Source organism: Bos javanicus, chromosome 29 (assembly GCF_032452875.1).
Source record: "Bos javanicus breed banteng chromosome 29, ARS-OSU_banteng_1.0, whole genome shotgun sequence".
Classification (NCBI taxonomy): domain Eukaryota; kingdom Metazoa; phylum Chordata; class Mammalia; order Artiodactyla; family Bovidae; genus Bos; species Bos javanicus.
In genome coordinates, this window is record NC_083896.1 from 15,143,299 (window position 1) to 15,164,546 (window position 21,248).

General features: G+C 36.4%; 1 long non-coding RNA gene across 3 annotated transcripts in view; it reads left to right on the forward strand.

Annotated features, from left to right (window-relative positions):
• The window catches only part of LOC133241074 (uncharacterized), a 1,297,712-nt gene that overhangs the window by 439,731 nt on the left and 836,733 nt on the right, over positions 1-21,248 (forward strand). For all 3 annotated transcript variants that reach the window (XR_009734506.1, XR_009734505.1, XR_009734504.1), the window contains one exon: positions 1,242-1,319. This is a non-coding gene — a long non-coding RNA (uncharacterized LOC133241074). The remainder of the gene's footprint in view (positions 1-1,241; positions 1,320-21,248) is intronic.

Sequence of the window (21,248 nt, forward strand, 5' to 3'; positions counted from 1 at the left end):
AACAATAAACATTTAGTGTCTTATAATTTGAGAAATCTTACTAAGATAAACTCAGTGTTAGCACGGCCACATTTCTTCTGGAAGCTTGAGGGATAATCCGTTTCCTTGCATTTTCCAGTTTCTATAGGCCATCGACATGCTTTGCTCATGGCCCCTTTCTTCATCATCAAAGCCAGAAACATAGAATCTTCCAGTCTCTTTGACTCTGTTACTCTTGCCTCCATCTTTCACTTATAAAGAGTCTTAGGGTTACATTTGGGACCACATAGATAATCTAGGTAATCTCTCCATCTCAAGATCCTTAACTTAATCACCTGTACAAAGTTGCTTTTGTCATGTATGGGAACATGTATGGGTTCTAGAGATCAGGATGTGGACATCCTTAGAGGAGGGTGTTTTCAACCTAACACACTGAGATTCATGTCAAAATGTTATATTACATGAATAATACTGTTGTAGTGTATTTTATGTTCAAAATGTCCTTCACACCTAGAAAGTGTTTTTGAACACTTCTCTGGATTTCACAGCCTAAGAAATTTAAAAGCACTCCTAAAGATAAAAACTAATTTCCAGAGAGTTCACACTCTCTCACTGTGTATCAGTTTCATCTGAAAGGAATTCCTTTTACTGATTTCCACAAAATATACTTATCATTTTAGCTGGAAGTTTTGCCTCTTTTACAAAATGTTGAAAGTTTGTAGGGATAACAGTTTATTTTATTGATCCCTTCTTTTTTTTCACATGTACCTTTCCCATCTGTCGTCTTTGTCTCTCTACCACTCAGATACCCTTGAATCTCCCAATTCATTTCTGTTGTGCAGGGCAGGCCATTTTTTTTAACAACTTCAGTTATTGAATTAAAGAAAAAAAAAAAAAAGATGCCAAAGCACTTCCGTGCAATGGGCCTTCACTGAAGAATTGCTGTGTCTGTTGAAATGTCTGTGGCTATGGTTGGCAAAGTGATCTTTCCTCCAATTATAAGTATAACACTATAACTTCCCAGGTAATTTATAAACACTTCTGAAGAATGAGTTCATTTTCTTTTTTGATTTTAATTTTCATTTCCCCATCTATTCATTTTACTCTCTTTGCACTTCCAGGCCTAAAACTGTACTAAAACTGGGCTTAGTACACAGTGCAACCACTGTAACTGCTGTTGACTGAGAAACACTCTTATGAGGCTGTCATTATAGCAGCTTGCAGGTTTCTTTTCCTAATTTCAAATGCCTTCTTCATTTTAGATCACCCCAGGTAGCCATCTCACAGCATCCATCTATCGATTCTCCCTGCGCAAGGTGAAGAAGAAACCACTGGAGAAGGTAAGGCTTTCACTACCCAAGAGCACTGACTCAAAATTAAATGTATCTAATACACTGTAAACTGAAACTTTAAAAATATTCTTGCAATACTACTTGAGGCAATTGATTTTGGAAATTACTAGAAGTAAGAGACTATTTTTCTTTCCTCTGCTACAAGACCTATTTTGTGGAAAAGAAACTATTTATATAAGTACTTGTTAAAGCTTCTCCATTGCAATTTACTCCACCTAATAATTACTCTATCAACACACATTCTATCTAAATGTCTTTAGTCACAGTCCTTCTAATGTAATCTGGGTGTTCATTGTTCTTCTGTTTGACATGCGCTGGAAGCACACAGCATCTTACTCTAATCAGTTTTTGAATGCATTGTCTGTTGAATGAAAGTAACAATGATGAGTAAGACAGCTGTTTCCCTTGAATGTGAATGTAGGGGTTAAAACCACAAATTAAACTGAATATGTGCAGGCTTTCATGCATGTTTCAAAATGGGGGGAAATACATTTTGTGAAATGGAAATCAATACTAGTGAAAGTTGTAAAGATCAGTGACTTGCAGAAGAGATGGTATTTGGAAACAGCTATATTCTCCATTCTGGAGAATAGGCACTCAACTTCAGTGAGTTGGTAAAATGAAGTATAATTTGCCTTTGTAGATGGCGATTTTAACAAAGAGAACAGGAGAAACAGAAAAGGAATACAGAACCATCAGAATTTCATGCTTGGATTATCAGTGTATCAGTATATTAACAGAAGGAATGGAAGTGCCATGATTTATTACCATTCAATTGTGTATTACTATTCTTATTAACATTAGATTTTATTATTATATTAATATTAAATATTATTACATATTATATAATATAAGAATACTATATTAATCTAATATTTATATAGATACTTCTTTGCTTTTTGGCTCAGAATTCTATAAAGTTTAGTTTATGACATTTAGTTATCAAAATATAAAGATTTCATAATAGCTAACTGATTTCCCTTCTATACATCATATTTATCTCCTGTTTCTACATATATATTGTTTAGTTAGTATTTTTCATTGAGATTTCTAATTGATAACATTATGAGAATAATTTTAAAATATATTGTATGTGTCAATGAACTATTAATTTTATATTGAGGAAATAATTGAGGCCAAAGCAATTCCCATTTTTTTTTTGGTAAAAGCAGCATAATAATTCATACATATTTAAATAAATTTGTTAGTAATTACTTTTTTCAACCTTCACAAACATCTCCCGAATTGGTCATGAACAAAACTGAGAATACAGATGAGCTGACAAGACTGAGATGGGAGCCTATTTAGCTAATGTCCCAAGGAAGAATGAGAGGTTCAATCTTAAGACCCTAGGTAACAATGAAAGTTACCATCACACCTGGTATGATATCATATGGTTTTCCAACTACAGCAGTCTCAGTCCTCAGGTTATTTGTGGTGACTCCTTGTTTTTATTTATTTATTTATTTTGGTTTGTTTTTATCTGAATTTCTTAAAACAGTTATTAAGAAGATGAATGAGTGTCTTTGGGTTAGAATGTCTCCCCTGACTACTGACCTACCCAAGGTTCATACAAAATCATTGTCTAAGTTTCTTCAGATCATGGACCATGTGTCTAATCTACACTATTAATGCTTTATTCATGTAGAATTAGAAGGTTCCAAGTGAAACATCATTGGAGTGAATTCCCGTGCTTAAGAGGCTATTAGTCTCTGTGGTCAAGAAGGTGGCATTACAGTGGGATTTCCATCTTCATGATGCCTTCCTCACCTTGTATCTTACCCACCATATACACACATTACTGCTTTTGACCATGATGTTTGTGTAATATATGCCTGTATTTGTTTTAATTTCATTAGCTTAGCCTAATGCTCTTCAGCCAACCTTACTTTTGAGAAATCAAGTAAGTAATAAAATAAGTAATACTGTTTCCCAGTTCATAAGTCTGTCTTCATGATTCTGGGGAAATAATTGAAACCCTCCTGTCTTCTATTCACTTGATGAAAGACCTCTGTTGAAGGAAGGCTATCTCCTCTCATTACAGGAATATAGTGTCTTTGTTCTTTCCTTTTAAATTTGTCTCTCTCATTTTGGTATCAGACAGAGAACTCTATCTGAATATATTTTGATGGTTCCACTTGATAACCTGATCGTTTGATCTTTTTTTTTAAACATAACTAGAATATAAACTTTAGAGACAAGTATACAGGATCATATTCCACTCTCATCTTTTGCTTCCTGTAACTCATGAGAAACTAAGTTAACCTCTCTTTGCTACAGCAGCTGCATGGCAGGTAGCAAACAATGATATTATCCAAAAGGGATTTTCTGAGGATTGAGGTGGGTAATATATTTCAAGCTCTTAGTATACTGGGTAACACAGAGAAAGCACTCAAAGATGTTAACTGTATCACAGAATGTGAATGGAAATATATATAGATTAACAAAGTAATTACAGGGAGCAAGGAAAGGCGCATCTGTTTTCAAATAATTGGAATAGAAGAAAATTTTAACAGCAAAAGTGCACTGAAGATGGCTTAGAGTTTGAATATTTGCAGTGACTCAGGTTGCCATCACTAATGATTATAATTGTAAACTCAGAAAGCTATGAGTACAGAATGTTCTGTGTGTGTGGAGTTCAGTATATGAGAAAGGCAGTGTGACTGTGACCATGAATATTATCTTGATCTTTTATCCAAAGATCTTTTCAAACTGGATTTTTTGTTTACATTTGTTTTGTTTTATTTGGTTTGGTTCCTTGCATGGAACTTCACTATAGATCAAAGTTATACAATGAGAGAGGATCTTTCTGGGAATGGTGAAGTTTCCTTGTCTGTTCAACTCCCTCACCAACACCATCCCTGAGTTTTCTCTGAAGAACCTCTAATGGTTTAGAGGACACAATTTAAAACATACTGACCTATTTAGTCCTTTAAATTTTAGGATGGAAAAACTGGAGCCAGGAATAGTGAAGTGATATGCCCCAGGTAGCACAATAAGGGAGAGAAGTCTGGGTATGCTGACTCTCCTCTATTGGAACATGCTGACTTTTCTGCAGAATGCGTTTAAAGGTTAGAAAAGCAAATATGCCTGTGGGAAATGTGACCTTCCCTTTCTGTTTGCCAATCATGTTGCATTGGTGGTTGCAAATGGGTCATAGCAGCTGTTCTCGAATTCTGTTCTCCAATCAGCAACACTAGCATACCTTTTTAGAAACATAAATTCCTCGGCTTATCCAACCCTCCTGAATCAAAATCTTTGGTGGCAGTGTCCAGGAATTTAAGGATTACAAAACTCTCTAGGGAGTTTTGATATTCATTAAAGTGTAAAAACCTCTATATTAAATAAATTATTTTAAAATTAGCTCTGTCTGAAAAAATAATTTTTAATTACATGGGCTACCTCCCAATGGGCAAAAACCACTATGAAGCTACACAAATTCTGTAAAGAAAAATATTGAGGGGGAATAATGAAAGTAAAATTCACTGATCATCATACCACTCTTTGATTTCTAGCAGTTATCTAATTTGATCCTGATAAGAGCAGTATGAAATATATCTTATTATCTGAATTGCTATTTAAAGATACTAAATAACTTGTCTAAGATCATTCAGCTGAAAGTTGCAGAGCTAGGATTTGAACCCAGATGTAACTGACTCCAAAATTTTACATCTTCCTATTGTGAATTGAAACCTACTGGGCTTCAAACACATGTAATAGAACATCTAAAATTCCAGGGGAAAATTCATTCATTAGATTTTTCTTACAATTATAGAGTGCTTTGATGTTAATTTTTCTTGGGATGTAATACACCTCTCTCGATGTTACATGGAAATAATAACATCACTCTTATATGAATATGCGTTTTTTATTCTACTTACATCTTTTTCAACATCATATCCCAAATTCCTATATACTTGTTTATGACAAGCTAATCTATATGCATATACTATTTTTTCTTTAGCATTTAATATAGGAAATAAATATAGCCTCATTGTGTCCTGTCTGAGAGCAACTAAAGTTTCTGAAAAATAAATCATTATCTTAGATATTATGTTGAGCTATTTCAAATTCTGAAAGATGACACTGTGAAAGTGCTGCACTCAATATGCCAGCAAATTTGGAAAACTCATTAGTGGCCACAGGACTGGAAAAGGTCAGTTTTCATTCCAATCCCAAAGAAAGGCAATGCCAAAGAATGCTCAAACTACCACACAATTGCACTCATCTCACACGCTAGTAAAATAATGCTCAAAATTCTCCAAGCCAGGTTTCAGCAATATGTGAACCATGAATTTCCAGATGTTCAAGCTGGTTTTAGAAAAGGCAGAGAAACCAGAGATCAAATTGCCAACATCTGCTGCATCATCGAAAAAGCAAGAGAGTTCCAGAAAAACATCTATTTCTACTTTATTGACTATGCCAAAGCCTTTGACTGTGTGGATCACAATAAACTGTGGAAAATTCTTCAAGAGATGGGAATACCAGACCATCTGACCTGCCTCTTGAGAAACCTGTATGCAGAACAGGAAGCAACAGTTAGAACTGGACATGGAACAACAGATTGATTCCAAATAGGAAAAGGAGTACATTAAGGCTGTATATTGTCACCCTGCTTATTTAACTTATATGCAGAGTACATCATGAGAAACTCTGGGCTGGAGGAAGCACAAGCTGGAATCAAGACTGCCAGGAGAAATATCAATCACCTCAGATATACAGATGACACCATCCTTATGGCAGAAAGTGAAGAGGAACTAAAGAGCCTCTTGAGGAAAGTGAAAGAAGAGAGTGAAAAAGTTGGCTTAAAGCTCAACATTCAGAAAACTAAAATCATGGCATCCAGCCCCATCATTTCATGGCATATAGATGGGGAAACAGTGGAAACAGTGGCTGACTTTATTTTGGGGGGCTCCAAAATCACTGCAGATGGTGATTGCAGCCATGAAATTAAAAGATGCTTACTCCTTGGAAGGGAAGTTACGACGAACCTAGACAGCATATTAAAAAGCAGAGACATTACTTTGTCAACAAAGGTCCATCTAGTCAAGGCTATGGTTTTTCCAGTGATCATGTATGGATGTGAAAGTTGGACTGTGAAGAAAGCTGAGTGCAGAAGAATTGATGGTTTTGAACTGAGGTATTGGAGAAGACTCTTGAGAGTCCATGGACTGCCAGGAGATCCAACCAGTCCATCCTAAGGGAGATCAGTCCTGGGTGTTCATTGGAAGGACTGATACTAAAGCTGAAAGTCCAATAATTTGGCCATCTGATGCAGAGAGTTGACTCATTGGAAAAGACCCTGATGCTGGGAGGGATTGGGGGAAGGAGGAGATGGGGACAACAGAGGATGAGATGGCTGGATGCTCACTGACTCGATGGACATGGGTTTGTGTGTCCGGGACTCCAGGAGTTGGTGATGGACAGAGAGGCCTGGCATGCTGCGGTTCATTGGGTTTCAAAGAGTTGGACACGACTGAGTGACTGAACTGAACTGAGATATTATGTAAGTAAAATCATGTAAATATTATAGAAATAATTATAGGGATATACACTGCAGACTACAGAGCTATAATATAGGAAATTATAGGAGAGGGTAATTGTATATCATGTACACTGGAGCTTCAATATCCAGGCAGAAATTCAGCAATTTTTATATCTGAAAGAGACAATAAATATCTCATTGCATTCTTCAGAGAGCGTGGTGAATTAGTGGTCTGTTTAAAGAAACAGAGAATGAAGATGTATTGGAAACTTGGAGGATGCTCCAATGTGGAAGCATATCAGTTCTAAAGTTGTTAACTTATGTGCCAATTAGAGGCTTTTTTGATCTCCATTTGAGATTGGTTTTCAGGCCAGGGAGAGAAATTCCCCTTGCTCACTCCATTTTCTAGGATGCTGCCTTAAGAACATCCATCCCATACCTGGTAAAGCTCTGAAAGATTGAATTTTATTGAACAAGTTGTATGAATGACTGTCAGTAGGAAAATAATCTAAGGAGATAAATACATAGAACTTTGAACTGAATGAAAATGAAAATATAGAATATCAAAATTTGTGGGATTTGGCTATGACAAGCTTAAAAAAAGTTATAGCACTGAATACTTATTTTAGAAAATAAAAAATTTAAATGAATGACCTTACCTTCTACTTTAAGAAACTAGTAAAGGAGTAAATTAAATGCAAGTTAAGCAAATGACAGGAAATATTAAATATTCAACACAACCCCCCTCAATGAAATAGAAGACAGGAAAACAATTGAGAAAATTAATGAAACCAAAGCTTTTTTTTGTAACAATCAATAAAACTGATAAACTTCTAGTCAGTTTGATTTAGAATAAAACCAGAATAGACATGCATTATCAATATCAGGAAAGTGAGATATATATTATGAGTAACATCATACCAATAACTTTGACAACTTAGATGAAATGGACAAATTTCTTGGTAGACGCTAAGTTTTAAAGCTCACTCTAGAGGGTGAAATAATGTCCTTTGGAAGGATACTAGAAATTTTGGAGTTGTAATTAGTTGAAAATTTTTTGTTTGCTTGTTTTGTTTTGTTTTTTACTTGTAGTCACTTTTTTTTTAATTTAAATTTATTTATTTTAATTGGAGGCTAATTACTTTACAATATTGTATTGGTTTTGCCATACATCAACATGAATCCACCAAGGGTGTACACGTGTTCCCCATCCTGAACCCCCTTCCTACCTCCCTCCCCGCACCATCCCTTTGGGTCATCCCACTGCACCAGCCCCAAGCATCCTGTATCCTGCATCGAACCTGGACTGGCGATTCATTTCTTATATGATATTGTACATGTTTCAATGCCATTCTCCCAAATCTTCCCACCCTCGCCCTCTCCCACAGAGCCCAAAAGACTGTTCTATACATCTGTGTCTCTTTTGCTATCTCGCATACAGGGTTATCATTACCGTATTTCTAAGTTCCATATATATGCATTGGTATACTGTATTGGTCTTTTTCTTTCTGGCTTACTTCACTCTGTATAATAGGCTCCAGTTTCATCCACCTCATTAGAACTGATTCAAATGTATATTTTTAATGGCTGAGTAATACTCCATTGTGTATATGTACCATGGCTTTCTTATCCATTCATCTGCTGATGGACATCTAGGTTGCTTCCATGTCCTGGCTATTATAAACAGTGCTGCGATGAACATTGGGGTACACTTGTCTCTTTCAATTCTGGTTTCCTCAGTGTGTATGCCCAGCAGTGGGATTGTTGGGTCATAAGGCAGTTCTATTTCCAGTTTTTTAAGGAATCTCCACACTGTTCTCCATAGTGGCTGTACTAGTTTGCATTCCCACCAACAGTGTAAGAGGGTTCCCTTTTCTCCACACCCTCTCCAGCATTTACTGCTTGTAGATATTTGGATAGCAGCCATTCTGACTGGCATGAAATGGTACCTCATAGTGGTTTTGATTTGCATTTCTCTGATCATGAGTGATGTTGAGCATCTTTTCATGTGTTTGTTAGCCATCTGTATGTCTTCTTTGGAGAAATGTCTATTTAGTTCTTTGGCCCATTTTTTAATTGGGTCATTTATTTTTCTGGAATTGAGCTGCAGGAGTTGCTTATATATACCTGAGATTAGTTGTTTGTCAGTTGCTTCATTTGCTATTATTTTCTCCCATTCTGAAGGCTGTCTTTTCACCTTGCTTATAGTTTCCTTTGTTGTGCAGAAGCTTTTAAGTTTAATTAGATCCCATTTGTTTATTTTTGCTTTTATTTCCAGTATTCTGGGAGGTGGGTCATAGAGGATCCTACTGTGATTTATGTCGGAGAGTGTTTTGCCTATGTTCTCCTCTAGGGGTTTTATAGTTTCTGGTCTTGTGTTTAGGTCTTTAATCCATTTTGAGTTTATTTTTGTGTATGGTGTTAGAAAGTGCTCTAGTTTCATTCTTTTACAAGTGTTTGACCAGTTTTCCCAGCACCACTTGTTAAAGAGATTGTCTTTTCTCCATTGTATATTCTTGCCTCCTTTGTCAAAGATAAGGTGTCCATATGTCTGGGCTTTCTATTTTGTTCCATTGATCTATATTTCTGTCTTTGTGCCAGTACCATACTGTCTTGATGTCTGTGGCTTTGGAGTAGAGCCTGAAGTCAGGCAGGTCAATTCCTCCAGTTCCATTCTTATTTCTCAAGATTGCTTTGGCTATTCGAGGTTTTTTGTATTTCCATACAAATTGTGAAATTATTTGTTCTAGCTCTGTGAAAAATACTTTTGGTAGCTCTATAGAGAGCTTCTTTGATTTAGGTTAGATGCTGAATCAAATGATTGATATCTTTACAAGATAAAGAGGTTTACACACAGACACAGGGAAGACGGCCATGTGAAGACTGAGCCAGAGATTAAAGTGATGCTGCCACAAGCCAAGGATACCTGGAGTCCCCATAACTTACGAGAGACAAGGAAGGGTTCTTTCCAGAGCTTTCAGATAAAGATTGGCCCTACTGAAGCATTGATTTCAGACTTCTAGCCACTAGAATTATGAAAAAACAAATGTCTGTTGTTGTAAGCTACCCAGTTTGTGGCAATTTTGTTACAGCAGCCCTAGGGAACTAATATTATCACTCAACAATCCATAAGTGACACTATGACTGTTAAGGGAATAGAACTGTAGTTAATAACTTTCCCACAAAGAAATTTCCAGCGTGAGAGGACTTAACTTGTAAATTCCACTGAACATTTAAAGGAACAATAGTATCAATTCTTTACAAACTCTCATAGATATTTAAGAGCTATTTTTCTTAACTAATTATTTGAGACCAGCATTGCCTTAATACTTAAGTCATACAGGAACACTATTATAGACTCATATCCCTCATAAACATAAAAGCAAACATTCTTAATAAAAATTTAGCAAATATAATTTTAAAATATACAAATAGATAATACATGCTCTGCACTTAGGTTCATTAAAGGAATGCAAGGTTGACTCAACAGTAAACCACATGATCATCTCCACAGGGTCAGAAAGGCCAAAGTCAAAGGCTTTGGAAAACCATATATTTCTAATAAAAACTCAAACTAAACTTCGACTAGAAGGAAATTTTCCCAACCTGTTAGGTGGTCAAGATGGTAAAGACTGAATGTTTTCCCTTAAGATAAAGAACAAGGTAAGAATGCCTGCCCTCACAACTTCAAAAGATTGTAGGAGGTTCTAATGTATACAATGAGGAAGCAAAGGAATAAAGAAGGAAGGCAGAAAAGTAAAGAAAGCGAGAAAGAGAAAGATCCAAATTGGAAAGGAAAAATTAAACTCGGCATTATTTGCAGATCACATAGTGGTCTATGTAGAGAATCGAGAATCCTATGAAAGCCACAAAGAAGGCAATTAGACCTAAGTAAGTTTAGCAAGGCTAGAGGATATAACTGAAATTTAATTTTAACCAGTCCTGTTATGTTTAATTTTAAGAGATGCTATTTAAAATAATATAAAAAATGTGACATGCTTCAGGATAAATCTAAGAGAAGATGTGTAAAACTTGTATCCTGAAAACAACAACAACAACAAAATATTACTGAAAGTTTTAAAGACCTAAATAAGTGGGGGGATAATATGTATTTATAAGTTAAAAGACTATATTGAGATTTTAATCCTTCCTAAATTTGTCTAGTAGATTCAATGTAATGCCAGTAACAATCCCATCAGATGCCCTTGGTAAAAATTACAAGCTAATTCTAAAATACTTATGACAATACAAGTACCTCAAACAGCCTAGAAACTGAAAAATAAGTGTTAATTTGGAGAAATTACACTACCTCACTTCAAGACTTATTATAATACTATGGGAATAAGACAGTGTGGTGGGAGTGTAAAGAGAGACATATGTATGTATCAATGGAACAGAATAGAAACCCACAGAAATAGATCCGTACGTTCATAAACAAGTGATTTTTGACAAAAATAATTTAGTGGAGGAAAGCTAGTCTTTTCTTCAAGTGATTTTGGACAATTGGATATTCATTTGCAAACAAGTAAACTGGTATCCATACTTCTTACTGTATATAAAAATGAACATAAATGATCATAGATCTAAATTTAAAATATAAAACTAAAAATTCTAGAAGAAAGCAAGAGAAAGTCATTGTGGTCTTAGGAATTTTTTTTTAGTTTTTATTTTTTTAATTCAACATTGAAAGCAAGATCTATAAAAGAAAATATACACAAATTGCATTTAATCACAATTAAGTACTTTTGCTCTTTGAAAGACACTAGTAAGAGAATATCTAAAAAGATACAGACTTGGGAAAAGTTTGTACCAATCAAATATCTAATAACAGATTTTGTTTCAGGATATGTAAGTAACTCCAAACATCATTATGAGAAGTCAAATAAACCAATTATAAACAAAGAAAAGATTTTTAAAGATACTTCACAAAAGAATACATATGAATTAAAAATAAGCATTTGTCATTAATCATTAAAGAAATGTACATTAAAGCCACAAACCACACCACTAGATGCTTAATAGAATGTCTTAAATTAAAAACAATGACAACACAATTTGTTGGCGAGAATGTGGAGACATTGGAAATCTCATATACTTCAAGTTGGTATGTAAAATGGTACAAGCCCTTGGGAAAATATTTGGTGATTTAAAATTAAACACCTTTCTCATTGATGCAGCCTCTCATGGGAGGAGGAGCCTGGTGGGCTACAGTCCATGGGGTCGCGAAGAGTCTGATATGACTGAGTGACTTGACTTTCACTTTTCACTTTCATGCATTGGAGAAGGAAATGGCAACCCACTCCAGTGTTCTTGCCTGGAGAATCCCAGGGATGGCAGAGCCTGCTGGGCTGCCATCTATGGGGTCGCACAGAGTCGGACACAAATGAAGTGACTTAGCAGCAGCAGCAGCAGAAGTGATTTATCACACATGTATAATGCATTGACACAGTCGTTACATTTTTAGGTATTTTCCCAAGAAAAAATAAAAGTATATGCTTCTACAAAGACATATAGGTGAATGCTTATATAGAAACATTATTTTTAATAACCCCAAATGGGAAACAGCACAAATATCTATCAACAGGTGAATGAATATATCAACTATTGTATGGCCATACAATAGAAGCATGCAATGAAAGGGAATGAATATAAATGGACCTCCCACACATGTAGGAATGTAAAAGACTCTCAATATGATTCCGAAATTAAAGAAGCCAGATTCAAAATAAAAGGTACATACTGTTTGATCTCCATTTATATAAAATTCTAGAAAGCTGCAGACTAATTGTTAGCAACAGAAAGTGAATCAGTTATTACCTGGGGATGGGGCAGTGGCACGATTTGTTGCTTTAGGGATGTGACTGGCAAGAGTGAAGTGAGAGGACTGACAATACACATTTTTTAACACGGTAATAGAAATGCAACAAGCATTCCAAATAATCTCTTCAGGATTTCCAGTGAAATCAATTAGCATACATTTGGAAAAGTGCTGGTGGGGTTTGGGATTTATTCTTGTAGCCATTAAAACAAATTGGCCCACACTGGCACACAAGCATGTACGTGGCAGAGCAATGACTTCAAACCAAGCCTAACTGGTTCCAGTGCCAATTTCCTTTTACACTACACATGCCCTCCCCAACTTGCATGCAAATCTCATTCCAAAACCTAGTGGTGACGAAACTTCAGTCAAACGAGAATTTTCAGAATTTCCCTCAAATCAGAATGTGGGCCAAACATTACTTAATGCCAGGGCCTGGCTCTTAATGGGAGCTGAACAGGTTGTCCTTTCACACCCCTGAAGCATACTATATCCCTTATGGGTTGCATCTATACTCCTTTTGTGAAAATATGAGTCAGATTCCAAGATCATCCCCAAGCTGCACAGATTAAAAGTGATTAGAATGACAATTCACTATCTTAAGGGCATTGAGTTCAGCAGGCCTCCGTGCTACATGTAGGCATGATGCTCTGTCTTGGTTCAAGAACTGCAACTCTAATCTACTCCAGATAAGAATGCTTTTCAGGAAAGCTCTAAGAGCAAAGAGAGTAGAAAGCAAGAATGTCAAACTGAAATTAATTTGGCAAAGGAGAGGTTAAATTTTAAGATTAGCAGTCTCTCTGGAAACAGAAAAGGCAGCTACCTCATTCCATCCTGTTTGGAAGTCTTAGACATTTTGACAATCTGAAGTGTCAGTCACTCATTCTGTGGCAAATGCATAGAAATATACATGAAATTTGCCTTTTTGGTTTTTCAAAACTGTTGAATAAAAACTCTCTTTGGACCTTGGCTAATAGTACTAATCAAAACTTTAATAATAGGCTTGTCATTTATCCTTTTCATTCTAAGTTGGGTGGGTCTGGAGACTGCTTGAGCAGTTTTCACACAAAAGAATGAACCATGCATGTTTCAGACTTTTTACAAAGTTATTTTTGCAGGCAAAAAAGAAAATGGAATATAATTGGGCCTAATGGATTAAGGAATTTCTCCCTAATTTGGCTAAATTTTCTTTAGTCCTAAAGAGAGAAAAACAAGATTAGTTCTCATTTACTCATTAGTTTTCATTTAGTTATTTATTGACCCTAATGTGCATCACCGTGCATTAAGCAAAATAGTAAGGATAATGGAGACAGGTTAGGCTCTGTGTTTGTGGAAGTCCTATTGGGAATTTTTAAAAAAATTTTTAAATAAATAAATTTATTTATTTTAATTGGAGGCTAATTACTTTACAATATTGTAATGGTTTTTGCCATACTTGGAAATTAACAGAAGGAAATGCATGCTTGGCTTTTGACAAGACTAGGTTCAAATTTTGACTTTCCCCATATGTCTTCTTATAAACTTCTTTGTATTTCTCACTGTTTTGTTCTTATTTTTAATTAACTTTAGCAGTAATATACACCTGTAAGAATTTCAGGGAGGACCGTATGAACATCATGAATCCATACCACTTTGAATTCAGCACTCTGTATTGTGTGTATTGTCATATATCGCAGACCATCATGGTATTTTGGGGCTTATCACTGCAGAATAGTGAGGTTAACTCTGGGTCACATACTTTGCATGTACTTCATAAAAATCTTCTATTATTTTCATTTTTATTAATACCAATGAGGACACTGAAAATAATATTTATGAAACTTTCTTAAAGGTATTCAGTTAATAAGTGGCAGAGTCCAAACTTGAGTAAAATTCCTTCCTGTTCTCAAACTTATGTTTTTTAATCTGCATTCTGCTGCTTTCTAAGTTAAAAATAAAAAATAACACAAGAGATATTCCTTTATTAGTGAAATCTTCAGATATGGTTCTGTCACTAATCAAATCTCGATATTGACATTAGTTCAGTTCAGTCGCTCATTCGTGTCCAACTCTTTGCGACCCCATGAACAGCAGCATGTCAGGCCTCCCTGTCCATCACCAACTCCCGGAGTTCACCAAAACCCATGTCTATTGAGTCAGTGATGCCATCCAACCATCTCATCCTCTGTCGTCCCCTTCTCCTCCTGCCCTTAATCTTTCCCAGCATCAGGGTCTTTTCCAGTGAGTCAGATCTTCACATCAGGTGGCCAAGTATTGGCATTTCAGCTTCAACATCAGTCTTTCCAATGAACACCCAGGACTGATCTCCTTTAGGACGGACTGGTTGGATCTCCTTGCAGTCCAAGGGACTCTCAAGAGTCTTCTCCAACATCACAGTTCAAAAGCATCAATTCTTTGGCACTCAGCTTTCTTTATAGTCCAACTCTCACATCCATACATGACCACTGGAAAAACCATAGCCTTGACTAGACGGACCTTTGTTGACAAAGTAATGTCTCTGCTTTTTAATATGCTGTCTAGATTTGTCATAACTTTCCTTTCAAGGAGTAAGTGTCTTTGAATCTCATGGCTGCAATCACCATCTACAGTGATTTTGGAGCCCAGAAAAATAAAGTCAACCACATTTCCACTGTTTCCCCATCTATTTCCCATGAAGTGATGGGAGCAGATGCCATGATCTTAGTTTTCTGAATGTTGAGTTTTAAGCCAACTTTTTCACTCTCCTCTTTCACTTTCATCAAGAGGCTCTTCAGTTCTTCTTCACTTTCTGCCATAAGGGTGGTGTTATCTGCATATCTGAGGTTATAGATGTTTCTCCCAGCAATCCTGATTCCAGCTTGTGTTTCTTCCAGCCCAGCATTTCTCATGATGTACTCTGCATATAAGCTAAGTAAGCAGGGTGACAATATATAGCCTTGACATACTCCTTTTCCTATTTGGAACCAGTCTGCTGTTCCATGTCCAGTTCCTGACCTGCATACAGGTTTCTCAAGAGGCAGGTCAGATGGTCTGGTATTCCCATCTCTTTCAAAATTTTCCACAGTTTATTGATATCAGTATCCACATGTAAAATGGAATTGTAAAAGCAAATGTAAATTTTCTTATTCAACAACATGCTTTCTGTGAATAATTCCCCCAATGGATATGCCCTCTCTTCTCATAAGTTTTTATTTAGATGAGTTTTGGTTCAATTTCCCAGGCATGTTCATGGTGATTGCATTTGCTGAACCAAAATTTAAGACAGTGTTCCAAGTACAAATATCACTTCTTAAAATTGCATGTAAAGCCTTATATATTAAGCACAAATAGTTATCAATAGAATCTCCTTTAAAAGTAGAAGTAAGATAGTTTGAGAAGACTGGCCCTATTACAGGCCATATCATATGGTGGTTAAGTGAGGTTGGATGAACAAGGCTGATGGAGGTCAGAAAGCTGAGCATTCAGAGCTGCATCTCAGTCAGGTTAGCTGCGTGCCATGGGGCGGTCTTTCACATTCAGTCTCCTCAGTTGCAGAGCAGAAATACTAGTGACAGCCAATAGTGGCTCTGCATGGTGATGTTTTGAGGAATAAACCACATCATGGTGCAGATTAATTAGCCCAGGGTCTGACAAGGAGAATTGAGTAAACTGGATGGGGTCATTGGATATGGTTATGTAGGTTTTCACAATCTGTTTTTTTTTTTTTTTCAGATTGCAAGGGAAAAGGTAGCCAATCCACAAGGATGGCCACAAGCCAATCCTCAATGATGATGTTTTGATGGGAAATGTTCCCTAGAAAGCTCTCCATTTTCAGTTATCTTTCAATTCTTCCTATTGCTATACAGAGAAGGTCTTCAATTAGGAGTTAGTGCACACATGAAAACATCTGGCAATCTTCATTTGTTCAAAGAGGGCTTAGGGTGAAGCCCTAACATATATATAGTCTTTTTCAGACCACAGCTTGTGCAGGAGTGAGAGATGGAGTTCAAAAAGTACAGACCTTTGGGGTACCAGAAAATCTCAAACTGAAGTGTCAAATTCATCAAGTGGTACAGTAGTCTATACGTTTATAGCAGAGGATAAAACTCTCCCATCAAAATAGGATATGACTTGTGCCTAGATCTTGGTTTCTAATACTATTGTCCAGTAGAAGATATCTAACTGCATGGATGAATGGCTGATTTTAGAGCTTAGGCATGGAATGTACAAAATTAACCTGGAATATCTCATAGTGCTGAAACTAAAGAATTCCTCAAAACAAAATGAGGAGGCTATGCCAAAAATACAGAGAACCCATCTGAAAGAACTCCCGTGACCAAAACTAGAACAATTTGAATGATAAAATTAATAGTCTAGTACTGATCTATCAGATCAGTCACTCAGTCGTGTCTGACTCTTTGCGACCCCATGAATCGCAGCACGCCAGGCCTCCCTGTCCATCACCAACTCCCGGAGTTCACCCAGACTCACGTCCATCGAGTCAGTGATGCCATCCAGCCATCTCATCCTCCGTCGTCCCCTTCTCCTCCTGCTCCCAATCCCTCCCAGCATCAGAGTCTTTTCCAATGAGTCAACTCTTTGCATGAGGTGGCCAAAGTACTGGAGTTTCAGCTTTAGCGTCATTCCTTCCAAAGAAATCCCAGGGCTGATCTCCTTCAGAATGGACTGGGATCTCCTTGCAGTCCAAGGGACTCTCAAGAGTCTTCTCCAACACCACAGTTCATAAGCATCAATTCTTCGGCGCTCAGCCTTCTTCAAGTCCAACTTTCACATCCATACATGACCACAGGAAAAACCATAGCCTTGACTAGATGAAACTTTGTTGGCAAAGTAATGTCTCTGCTTTTGAATATGCGATCTAGGTTGGTCATAACTTTCCTTCCACGGAGTAAGCATCTTTTAATTTCATGGCTGCAGTCACCATCTGTAGTGATTTTGGAGCCCCCCAAAATAAAGTCTGACACTGTTTCCTCTGTTTCCCCATCTATTTTCCAAGAAGTGGTGGGACCAGATGGTATAAAGTGAAGTCCACACTGATATAAATGATAGAATTAAAAATGAAAAGGCAGAGGAGGATGGGTAGATAAATCTATAAAAACTATTTCAAATAATTTGTGAAATAATTGCCCCTCTCCTCCTTAATGATGGATTATGCTTAGTTGCGTGTTTATAAAGAGTACAGTATAGAAACGGGGGAAGGAATAATTTTAGAGTGGAGAATCCTACAAATCTTTAACTAGTTGATTAAGTTTAACATCATCATTGATAAGTTATATGTTGATTGTACTTACAGTTGTTAAGTACTGAAAATGGTACTTGATCTGTAGGAGTCTTCCTGCCTCTTAATGTGACTACTAAAACATTTGAAATTTATTTTGTGACTCAGATTGTTTCTATTGGACAGCACTATTCTAAACTATTAATAAGGGTATGTTAACTAACTTTAGGAGAACAGGGTCTGCATTCTCTGTGAGTTTTTTTTTTTTTTTAATTTTTTGAATGTAGAGTTTTTTTTTTAAATTTTATTTTATTTTTAAACTTTACATAATTGTATTAGTTTTGCCAAATATCAAAATGAATCCACCACAGGTATACATATGTTCCCCATCCTGAACCCTCCTCCCTCCTCCCTCCCCATACCATCCCTCTGGGTCGTCCCAGTGCACTAGCCACAAGCATCCAGTATTGTGCATTGAACCTGGACTGGCATCTCGTTTCATACATGATATTTTACATGTTTCAATGCCATTCTCCCAAATCTTCCCACCCTCTCCCTCTCCCATAGAGTCCATAAGACTGTTCTATACATCAGTGTCTCTTTTGCTGTCTTGTACACCGGGTTATTGTTACCATCTTTCTAAATTCCATATATATGCATTATTATACTGTATTGGTGTTTTTCCTTCTGGCTTACTTCACTCTGTATAATAGGCTCCAGTTTCATCCACCTCATTAGAACTGATTCAAATGTTTTCTTTTTAATGGCTGAGTAATACTCCATTGTGTATATGTACCACCACTTTCTTATCCATTCATCTGCTGATGGACATCTAGGTTGCTTCCATGTCCTGGCTATTATAAACAGTGCTGCGATGAACATTGGGGTACACTTGTCTCTTTCAATTCTGGTTTCTTCAGTGTGTATGCCCAGCAGTGGGATTGCTGGATCATAGGGCAGTTCTATTTCCAGTTTTTTAAGGAATCTCCACACTGTTCTCCATAGTGGCTGTACTAGTTTGCATTCCCACCAACAGTGTAAGAGGGTTCCCTTTTCTCCACACCCTCTCCAGCATTTATTATTTGTAGACTTTTGGATCGCAGCCATTCTGACTGGTGTGAAATGGTACCTCATAGTGGTTTTGATTTGCATTTCTCTGATAATGAGTGATGTTGAGCATCTTTTCATGTGTTTGTTAGCCATCTGTATGTCTTCTTTGGAGAAATGTCTATTTAGTTCTTTGGCCCATTTTTTGATCGGGTCATTTATTTTTCTGGAGTTGAGCTGTAGGAGTTGCTTGTATATTTTTGAGATTAGTTGTTTGTCAGTTGCTTCATTTGCTATTATTTTATCCCATTCTGACAGCTGTCTTTTCACCTTGCTAATAGTTTCCTTTGATGTGCAGAAGCTTTTAAGGTTAATTAGGTCCCATTTGTTTATTTTTGCTTTTATTTCCAGTATTCTGGGAGGTGGGTCATAGAGGATCCTGCTGTGATGTATGTCAGAGAGTGTTTTGCCTATGTTCTCCTCTAGGAGTTTTATAGTTTCTGGTCTTACATTTAGATCTTTAATCCATTTTGAGTTTATTTTTGTGTATGGTGTTAGAAAGTGTTCTAGTTTCATTCTTTTACAAGTGGTTGACCAGATTTCCCAGCACCACTTGTTAAAGAGATCGTTTTTAATCCATTGTATATTCTTGCCTCCTTTGTCAAAGATAAGGTGTCCATATGTGCATGGATTTATCTCTGGGCTTTCTATTTTGTTCCATTGATCTATATTTCTGTCTTTGTGCCAGTACCATAATGTCTTGATAACTGTGGCTTTGTAGTAGAGCCTGAAGTCAGGCAGGTTGATTCCTCCAGTTCCATTCTTCTTTCTCAACATCACTTTGGCTATTTGAGGTTTTTTGTATTTCCATACAAATTGTGAAATTATTTGTTCTAGCTCTGTGAAGAATACTGTTGGTAGCTTGATAGGGATTGCATTGAATCTATAAATTGCTTTGGGAAGTATACTCATTTTCACTATATTGATTCTTCCAATCCATGAACATGGTATATTTCTCCATTTATTAGTGTCCTCTTTGATTTCTTTCACCAGTGTTTTATAGTTTTCTATATATAGGTCTTTAGTTTCTTTAGGTAGATATATGCCTAAGTATTTTATTCTTTCCGTTGCAATGGTGAATGGAATTGTTTCCTTAGTTTCTCTTTCTGTTTTCTCATTATTAGTGTATAGGAATGCAAGGGATTTCTGTGTGTTGATTTTATATCCTGCAACTTTACTATAGTCATTGATTAGTTCTAATAATAAATATTTGTATATATGTGGATTTTTCATATCATTTTATTTTGTTTTTAATATTATTGTATTTTTTTAATGGATGATATAACCCAAGCATTTAAGGAAAAAATACAAATTAACAGTTTCAGCCTCTGGGGCAGATTTTTAGGTATAGTTATTCATTATTTGAATACTGCCTATGACTAGATCCTATGCAGGTTGATCAGTAATCTTGTAGTCCACCATCTCAGTCTGAATATTGCCTGCTGGTGCCCTCTGCTGTGCATCTGGGGTTGCTCTGGGCATCATTTCCCCCCAAGAACTCTGAGCTATTCTTCAATCAGTATAGAGCAAAAACAAAGTAGGAAGACATTCTTTCCCTCATTTTATCTGAAGCTATAGATGCCCTTCCTTTGAAAAATGCAATTATATACTATTCTTACAAACTCCTATTGCCTGAAATAAATAAATAGCACTTTACGTAAAAGAGCACTGACTTTATTCATGTTTCTGGGTTATACCCAGCAGTCAGAAACAAAAGACACACTGCCATTTTCTTCCTTTTCTACCTGGAGAAGTCTTTATTCTCTAAGACCTAGTTTCAAACACCTCTCATTGTCAAGATTTTCTTCACCGCAACTTCAAATGTCTGTGCTCACAGAATGCTGGCTCAGAAACAGTGTCTTCAACAATATTGCAGCATACTCTTGTTGGGTGATAGATGTATGTCTCGCTCACTCAGTTTTGAGGTCCTGTGGCTTTTCTAGGGTAACAAGATGTGAGAGAGAATTTTTGAGACTGACGTAAATGCTAATCCTTGCTTTAAATAAATACAAACCCAATGAGGAGTCAAACTATCAAGGAAAAAACTATAGGAAAAAACTATTAAGACAATATAAAACAATAGGTAGTAAATGAATGACTGAATGACCACAATAATGTCATTCGTTACATAGGTGAGGGTCAAATTCCTGAACATGCTGCTTAATAACAGTTATATTCACACAAGTTTTATTTGTATCCTCCCATCTCTTCCCATATGTTACCATTTTCCCTATAATCTGTCTTGTTATTTGCCCTACACTCTTCCTAAATTACCCAGCATTGCTATTTTGCCCTGCTAATGCAGATGAT